Source organism: Marmota marmota, unplaced genomic scaffold, assembly GCF_001458135.2.
Source record: "Marmota marmota marmota unplaced genomic scaffold, marMar, whole genome shotgun sequence".
Classification (NCBI taxonomy): domain Eukaryota; kingdom Metazoa; phylum Chordata; class Mammalia; order Rodentia; family Sciuridae; genus Marmota; species Marmota marmota.
The window spans coordinates 45,378,556-45,388,561 of record NW_025999853.1 but is presented as its reverse complement, the minus strand read 5'-3'; the positions used below and the strand labels follow the sequence as shown (position 1 = coordinate 45,388,561).

The following is a 10,006-nucleotide window of genomic DNA, read 5'->3' as shown; positions in this document are numbered from 1 at the left end:
TTTTGCACCAGTAAAATCAAGCACAAGTATTTTCCATATACTTCTAGGAGGTTTTAAAGATTAGTTCTTTCAACAATCTTTAAGAATGTAGAAGAGGTTTTTCAGTTGTAATGAGTTTACCTATAGACTTATTGGATTTTTGAACAGTCCCTGTGTACAATGGTTTGAATGTCTTCAAAACTCACGCTGAAATTTAATTGCCATTGTAATAATATTAAAAAGTGTAGCTTTTGAATGTGATGGATTGATGCCATTATGGTAGGGATGGATTCCTGATTAAAAAAGATTAAGTTAATCCCCCTTCCTCCCTCATGTGCTTCTTTGCCCTATCTGCCTTCTGCCATAGGATGATGCACCACAAAGACCTTGGCCAGATGCTAACACTAGGCTCTTGAGCTTCACAAACTCCAGAACCATGAGTCAAATAAGCATCAATTCTATTGTTCACTAATTCTTTGTTCTGTGGTAATATGCTATGCTTTGGGAGATGGACTAAGAAACCAGAATGCAGTACAAAGTATATTGCAGCCTACGGTTCAGGATGAACCAGATAAATGGCTTTACCAAGGAGCTACTGTAAGAAAAATCCAAAATGATAAGTTTATATGGAATATAAGATTTGTTGCATACTACTGATCCAGTTACCCATCAGTGTAAATGAAGGACATTCACTGTTCATAAACTGCCACCTCCAATTACTAGGAGTAATGACACTTATGTATACCACAAAGTTCTCTGTTTATGCCTGATTGCCCTACGTGCACAAATGCTAGTGTGTTCATAAGCCAACCCTCTTGCCTCCATAAATTCTAGTGGAGTAAGTGCAAAAGACACTTAACAAAGAAATTCAAATAATTTTGCTGTTCACTAAACTGGCAATCATCAGTGTTATCCACCTGTAAATAAACATAAAAAATATAATTGAACTGTCACAGAAAGGGTGAATTGATGACCTTCTAATATCTACAGAAACACCGTAAAATCTAAAGATGTTATATAAATAGATATATACAAATATATTACATTTATATTTATTTTAGGTTGGCTTTTACTGGCTGTAATATCTGAGGACTAGGGAGAATAGATCGTCTTTCCTCTTTTACCCTATTCTTACTACAACATAAATAAGAAAACTCATTCAACAGACCACCAAGTGAAAGAAATATCAGCCTTCTTTTTTTCTTCTTACTTATTTCTTTCCAAGAAAAGACTGATTAATTAGGGAAGACATTGTATTAATTAGGCTACACATGTAGGGTATTTACTTGTCTTCAACCTGAAAACATACTTCAACATTTTTAACATCTGTACTGAGATATAATTAACTTGCAAAGACTGCCAATATTTGATATGTAAAATTGATAAGTTGGGTCATATGCTAACATCTGTGATATTCTCTCACCATAATCAAAGAAATACATATCAAACACCACTCAAATTTCTTATATTCCTTTCATTTTTTATTTTTTGGTTTATTCTGTTGGTAAACACTGGGTTATATAAAATCTTAACAAATTTTGAAGTGTATAATATTGTATTGTTAACTATGTTAATCAGCTTTCCATTACTGTGATGAATATTCCTGGGATAAGCAATTTAAAAGGAAAAAAATCTTTATTTGGGGTCATGGATCTGGAAGTTTGTCATTGGTTGTTTGTCTTCACTGCTTTTGTTCCTTTGGGAAGGCAGAACTTTTGATGGGGAACTTTTGGTGGTGTAATGAAGATGCTCACCTCATGATAACTGGGAAGCAAAAAGAAAGAGACGGGAAAAGTCTGGATCTCAATACTTCTTTCAAGAAAACATCTCTCAATTATCTATCTTCCATCCATTAGATTTCACCTCCAAAATTCCACCACAACCCAAGGCAACCAAGTGTTTGGCATATGAGCCTCTGAGGAACATGTAAGGTCAGAGCAATAACATCAGCCAATTGTACAGCAGATTTCTAGAACTTAATCATTATGTATATCTGAAACTTCACACCCAGTAAACAACATTCATGTCCCCCATGCTCTATACACAGGTAACTACTATAGTGTTCTTCTCTTTTATAAGTTTAACTATTATGGATACTTCAGTTAAATGTAATCACACCATATTTGTCCTTCTCTCACGAGCTTAATTTTCTTAGCAGACATTTCTTCAGAGGATATACAAATGTCCATTAGACACATGAAAAAAAAAGATCCACATCACTAATTATCCGGAAAATACAAATAAAAACTACAAAGTCATACTTTGCAAACTTGTTAGAATGGGTACTGTTAAAAAAAAGTGTTGGTTAGGAAGTGGACAACTTGAAGAAACTCTCTTTTACATCTGGTGGGAAAATGATGCAGTTGCTATGAGAAACAGTAGTGGAGTTTTTCCAAAAGATTAAAATAGAATTATCATTTGCCCCATTAATAAAATTTCTGGCTATTTATCTGGAAGGCTTGAAATCAAGATCCCATGTATATTGCAGCATATTAACAATAATCAAAATATAGAGACATCTCAAGCATTCATCAAAAACTCAATGAAAAAGAAGTTAATAACATGAAGTACATGCATAAAATGGAATATTTTTCTGCCTTACAAAATGAGGAAATTCTGTCATTCCCAATAACATGGATAAAAGTTGAAGACAGTATGATAAATAAAATACACCAATACATCTTTTATGTTAGTTTATGAATTGTTCCTAAGAGTTGTGTTCTCTCCCAAGGTTCCTGTTTATATGTAGGAAATAATATTTTTATTTTCCTCAGTATAATTGACAAATAAAAATTATATATAATCAAGCCATACAATGTGATATACATTGTGCACTGATTACTATGATCATGCTTATTAACATATATCTCTTCACATAGTTACTTTATGTGTGTGTGTGTGTGTGTGTGTGACAGAGAGAGAGAGAGAGACAGAGAGACTCTGAAAATCTCAAGCATGTTATTTTTAACTACAACTGCCATGTTGCACAGTAGGTCTCTAGAACTTATGCATTTTACTTATTTATTTTTTTTAAGAGAGAGAGAGAGAATTGTTTAATATTTATTTTCTAGTTTTCGGCGGACACAACATCTTTGTTTTTGTATGTGGTGCTAAGGATCAAACCAGGGCCGCACGCATGACAGGTGGGCACGCTACTGCTTAAGCCACATCCCCAGCCCGAACTTATGCATTTTATATGTGTATGTTTATATACCTTGAACAACATCTTCCTTACTTCCCATATCCCCATGACCACTGATAACCACAATTCTACTCTGTTTACATGAGTTTGACTATTATAAATTCTATGTATGATTTATATTATATAGTATTCGTCATTTTGTGCTTCACTTGCTTGACTTCTTTCACTCCAAGTTCACCTATATTGTCACAAATGTCAGAATTTCCTTTTTTAAAAAGGCTGCATTGTATAACAGGGGAACCTGTCATTATCAGTATTATGATGATAAGAACATTGGGTTTTAGACTTTACAATCAACTCAATGCCTGCAAATTTGATGAGTTAAATAACATGGATCAATTTTTGAAAGACACAATTTACCAGAACAAACGTGAAAAACTAGGTAATACAAATAGGATTTTTTTCAGTAATTGTTAATTATCCAAAACACAGAGCACCAACCTCAGCTAGATTTACTGATGAATTTTTCTGTTTAAAGAAAAAATAATACAAGACTCTACAATGACTCTCAGAAAAAAGAAGTAGCAGAATACTTCAAAACTCATTGTATGAGGCCAACATTACCTTAACATATGAAACAAAGGCATTAAAAAATAATAGAACTATAGGCCAATTTTTTAGATATACATGACAATAGAGTATATTTTGACATGTTATACATACATGGATTATAACTTAAAAGACACAAACTTTCAGAACTCACAAGGAGAAACAGCAATTTCAATAGGCCAAGAAATCAGATAAATTGAATCAATACTAGACAACCCTGTAAAGAAAGCATCAGGCCCATATAAGTTCACTGGTAAATTCTACCAATCACTTCAGGGTTAAGAATCATACTTATTCTGTTGGGGGGTAGTTTGGCTTTTGGTTTTGTTGTTGTTGTTTGTTAAGCACTGAGCCAAACCCTAACTCATGCTATTTAGACAGAGTTGGAAAGTTCCAGGGCCATAGAAGGGTTGAATTTGTGAAGTATAGATGATTTTTTAGGTTAGCAAAACTATTTTGTAGGACATATAATGGAGGATTCATAAAATGCAAAAAAATCTATAGAACTTTATAGCAGAAAGAGTGAATCTTACTGTATGCAATTGTTTTTAAAATCCTTTAACAGATAAGGTTATCCCAGAAAGCAGTGCTGAAGATACCAAAACAAACTGTTATATGAATATATGAAGCAATCTTGCTGAGGCTAGTGGCTAAAAATGTAACCTTTGAAATGAACAGAATCTACAAGGCTAAACGAAAAATAAATGGTATGTAAGTGCTATACTCTAGTTCATAATTTTTTTTAATATATGGGGATATGAGTTATTGATTCTGGAACCTTTATATGCTTATACTGGAATTAATCAAGTAAGCAAATGAACAAAGGATGGCTATGGAACCTTTATATACTTATATTGGAGTTAATCAAGTAAGCAAATGAACAAAGGATTGCTAAAATCAAGTTTCTCAATTTTGGAGTTGGGCTCTACATATAAGCAAGGAGAGACGATTATAATAATTCATAGGGTGATAGAAATTAATTATGGAGAGAGACATCAGTTTGAACTCATTTAGCTTTATATAGTTATAGTTACACACAAAAAAATTTATAGAATGGATATATGCACAGGTTAGTTTACACATTTCCCTTCTCTCCTATCTGAGAGAACTTAGAAGGAAGGGCAACCCAGTAGCAATGATGCCCAGATCTTGGCTTCAAATAGTATTCCAATAAAAGAAACTAGGGTCTTTTGATCATATGGCTGATTTTAGACTTTGACAGCAAATACAGAAGCCGAAATCACATTTGGTGCCATAAAATTAAGATAAATAAATGAATGTCAGAAACAGAAACAAAAACCATCCCATTGGAAGTATGTTAAAGGGAAATACATGCGAATTAAACTCCCAATAACCAAAGTGGAACAATTATAGAACAAGTATAGATGATATGAATGTAAGCCAAAGTTTAAAATAAATCACCTTGCATCCAACTAATATAAATGATGGGGAATAAGTTTGTAAATTAAGGCAAGTGGAAAATATTTCATACTGACAAATTCCAAATAAATGATGTTGATCCAAGGTGAGGTGGACAATAGCCCACCCCTCCTCCTTAAGTGTGACTTCCTTCTAAAAGGTCCAATATAGAAAAGGAGAAAAGTAGTAATGTTACACTAAAGAAGCCTGATAAATATTACCTAGAGAAAGCAAACCAAGTGGTAAGTTTCACATCAATAGTGCTAAACCATCTCGATGGCACATCCCTATTATGTGATGAAAATGACCACTTACCTATATGGACTGCCTTTAAAACCCATAATCCAATGAGAAAAGCATCAGACCAACCCTAATTAAAAGGTACTCCACAGTATATCTCACCAGCACTCATCAAAACTGTTAAGGTTATAAAAAACAAGGAGAGTTTGAAAAACTGTCAGCAAAGAGGAACCTGCATAGTTCTCCATACTAAGAGGTATCCAGTCAGGTGCCCCAAGGTAACTTCTTGAGTTCAATGCTGTCTTATCTTGTTCTTGGGTTCTTCCTAATGTTGAAAAAAAAGTGTTGTACCTTTCTTACCATTTTTAATATTTTGATCAGTTTCAATTATTGTGAAAAATATACCCAATAGAGACGTATACACAATAAAGTTTTGTGCTTAATAAATGAGTTGATTGATATCAGACAACTGACTCAATTTCTAGCACTTAATGATATATATCATTTATATATATATATAATCATTTAAAAAATAAATTTATTTATTTATTTTTATGTGGTGCTGAGGATCAAACCCAGGGCCTTGCATGTGCGAGGCGAGCGCTCTACCGCTGAGCCATAAACCCAGCCCCACACACTTAATGAGTTTTTAAAAATCTTCTATAGCTCTCAAGAAATTGAATTTCTTCTTGGTTATTAATGGGTTAAAGAATGCTTGGCTCCTGTGCTACCTAGGAGCTTGAGACACAAACATTTTAAATAGAAAATTTTGTATACAGTATATTCAGTGTTCGAGAAATGCCTTTGGCTTAAAGAAGTAGCAGTGGTTACAGAGTCCAGAGGAAATCAAGCAAGAAAAGCTCCTTAGGGCTATATCATAATTTGTTGTATAAGAGACAAAAAGAGAGAAGGAAAGAGTGGGAGAGGGAAAGAGACAGTGAGCACTATATTCATGAAACAGACAGACAGAAACACAGACAGACACATTGGGTGGGAGAGAAAGCAAGCCAGAGAAACCTTAAAGAATTTCATTGTATAGAGAACTACTAAAACAAGGAAAAAGTACTCCACTCAAACCCTGCAAATATGGCAGTAAAATGTGCATTCAACTGAGGGTTCCTCCATTTTTGCATCCTCAAAACTTTAGTAGTAAGGAAACAACTAGGTATAAGTGATTTTTAACTACAGAGAGACATTAACTTCTGATAATTCAATATATCTTGAATTTGTTCTTTATTATTTTCCAAAGAAGGCACATTAATTTATAATCTTATTGGAAATAATTCTTTTTAAAACTATGATTTATATGACACTTATAGGTCTATCCCCAAATTACATGAATATGTCCCTTATGAGAAGTTGTTAACTTTTTAATTTTTCCCTACAAATGAGGCATAACTATAAATTATCCTAATTCTAGTGTTTTTTTTTCCTACAGAAGTTTCCTTGGTTTTCCATTATCAAATGAGTCACTAGAGCATATTATATTGAAAAAATATTCATATATATCAGACCACTAGATAAATGGGCATATCTCAGTCTATGTTTATACTGTACTAAAAATAAGACAGAAACATTGTCATTGGTTTTGTTATCAAGAATGTCATGACAACCTTAGCTCTGAGTTGCCTCTTGCTGGATTAAGCTTGTCCTGAGGGGTTCGGCTCTCCTACACTTCACTAAATAATCTCATTCTCTTTCCTTAGAGAGCAAAGATTAATCATTCAGAAACTTAATGAGCTGGAAAAACAAATACCAGTAGAAGAAAGGTGCCTCAGAACTTTAAATAAAATAAATTAGTTTCCATTTGAAAAGTAAATTAGTTGATTTACAAATCTCTTTTCGTTTTTTCCCCTTTCCATTTGCACTTCTCTATTTGCCGTCTTCACCAAACTCTTTCCCTCCAAAGATAACGTTCATTTTAACTGTTTCATTTTTATCTACCACTTTAGAGCATATCTTACTACTACCATTTTTACATTTAACATTTCTTTTCCCAAGGCTGTCTTTATTTCTAAGTATTTACTGATGTCTTCACAATTCAACAACTATAAGTCATAGAGATATCAAGATAGGAACATGAAAATCAAAGTTAAAGAACTCTTTCTATTATTATTATTAACCAACTAGAAAATATAAATTTTTTCTTATTAAAGTTGAAAACACTTTCAGTTTTACATATTCTTAAATGTAATTATCATATTTAAATTTATATAAATTTATATAATTTATATAAATTTTAAATATTTTGAATTTAAATATTTTGGTTAAAAAAAGGCCTCAAAATATGACATTGTAGGCAGTCTGAAATAATAGTACCTTAATTTACAAACAGGATGCTTGAACTTGAAATTGGATTTGTATATTCATTCTCTAAACAATGTTTGGAATTTTGAGCTTTTTTTAAACTTAACTAAGTTTAATTTTATTTATAATTTTATAAGATGAAAGTTACACTTTTCCTAATATCTCATGGAAATTTTTTATGAAAACCAAATACCTATCATAACTTAGAACATTAACTCCAAATTCCTTCAATTTCCTTCTGTTTTCATTGGTATCATCGCCCCAGCAGAATATGACTAGTCCCTTAGCTTTTGCCTCTTGGATATAGGATGGATTTCTGAGCAGGTCTTCAGTATGTGCCTTAATCCCCAGAAGATTTTCAAACTGTGCAAAGCTCATTGAGATGAGGATCGTCCGAGATCTGAGATCCATAAGTTTAGGGTAAATGTCAGATTTTCCTTGAGTCAAAAATAATATGGGATATTTGTTCTGCTTCTGCTGAACCATTGTACAAATTTCTGCATCAAATGAAGAAAAGACTATTCTCTTTCCAAAGTTTTCTAAAACCGTTTTTAAAATTATATCCCAAAACATATTCATGTCAAAATATGTTGATAAGTTAGCATCCCACATTCCATCCCTTTGTTGGCAGATCCATTTTATTTCTATGTTAAACCCTACATCTTCCGGGAAAGATTCTAAAACCATCTTAAGAGAAGGAAATAGCTGATTTTCAGAAAAGGAATTTTCTTTCTCAATCACAGATTCTTGTTGATCTTTAGATTTTAATGCAGTCACATGGGCGAGCTTTAACAAGTAGAGTTAGTCAAATGTTAGTTCCTTTATTGGGATTTCAGATAATTCAACTGGATCAGCATCAAACCTCTTCTTCATGGTCAAACAATAGGTGGATCACGATATACCACAGGCACAACGTCTTTTGAAAGACAAACATTAAATTCTACAAAGGTTGCACCATGACTAGCAGCATTTCTTAAAGAAGCAATAGTATTTTCTTGAACTTTAGCCAGCTGGGAAGTTGTTTTTGAATTCCCTGAATCTCTGTGTCCAACATCTCGTGGTATTCTTGGCTTCTAATACTTGGAAAATGAAGATTTCATGTCACAGTTGTATCCTGGTAATGACTTAATAATGATAAAGTCAACTCTCACTTTGCCTATTGTCTTCCTGGAATTTGTGCTCATGATGGGAAGAGTAAGAATTCCAGCACTCTTCCCACTCTCTGCAATGGTGGATGATAAGAGACAGGCTGTACCCACATGTCCAGGAAGGGCATCACCCTGAACTACATGTTCCCTGAGATCTTACCCCCAAAAGTCAAAGATTTATTCCAGGTTATCTGGTTCCATTGTCTGCATGCTATAGTCTGTCCAGAGATCAGGCTGTAAGCCATAACCACACTCTGGGTGTGAATGCCTGCACTTGAACTCATTGTCACTCATTAAAGATATCTCCAAGGTATTGGACATTTTGTGAAGAACAGTGGGAGATATCCTATCATTATCATCTTCCTATGGACCCTCTAGTGTAAGCTTTACCCTAAATCTAGACTTTTTAAATTTTTTCTTGGTTACTGAGATTGAAGGTTTTTCAGAATAATGCAAATGTAATGTTATTTCAGTCACGTCAGCCACCCAGAATTCAGAGTTTCAACACCACTGTGGATTCCAAATTGACCATCATCAATAATAATTTCATTTTCTTTCACCAGTCTTGTTCTCTGGAAGAAGAGCCACAGCATTTTGTGGATTCCAGTTTCCCAAAGCATCATAACTTCCACATATCACAAAAAACTTTGCCTGGTAAAAGATTTCTTCTTATTTCAGAGGTAACTTGAGAAGGTGTCATTTTGATGGATTTGTTTTATGATGTCTTGACAAACAGAGGCTGGATACTCCGCAACGGCTTTCTGCAGTCTGGAGAGCTGGAGGAACCAGCAATGGCACAGTCCAAGATGCTGAACCTCAGATCAAGAAGAATCAATGATGCTACCCCAGTCTGAGACTAAAGGCTTCTGAAAAGTCCCTGAAGAACCACTGGCAGAGTCTACTTTGGAAGAGTGAAGGAACTAGAGTCTAATGTTCTCAGGAGATCACAGCAGCAATCATCACCTGTTTAAGAAGAACCAAGCTTCCATCTGCTAAGGAATTTTGAGCTTTTAATCCAAATTATGCAAGAGTAATATGAATTATTATAAGGTGAAAAGTTTACAAAGGCAAGTATAAAAACAACCTGCCCACATACATAAATAGCAAATTATTACTCATAAAAATGTTTTATATTTCTTAGAACATGCTCCATCATTTCATC

At 33.6% G+C, this 10,006-nt stretch overlaps 1 pseudogene; it reads right to left on the bottom strand.

The window, feature by feature from the left end:
- Positions 1-7,840: 7,840 nt before the first annotated feature.
- LOC107139743 lies at positions 7,841-9,544 on the bottom strand (annotated as a pseudogene).
- Positions 9,545-10,006: the final 462 nt, after the last annotated feature.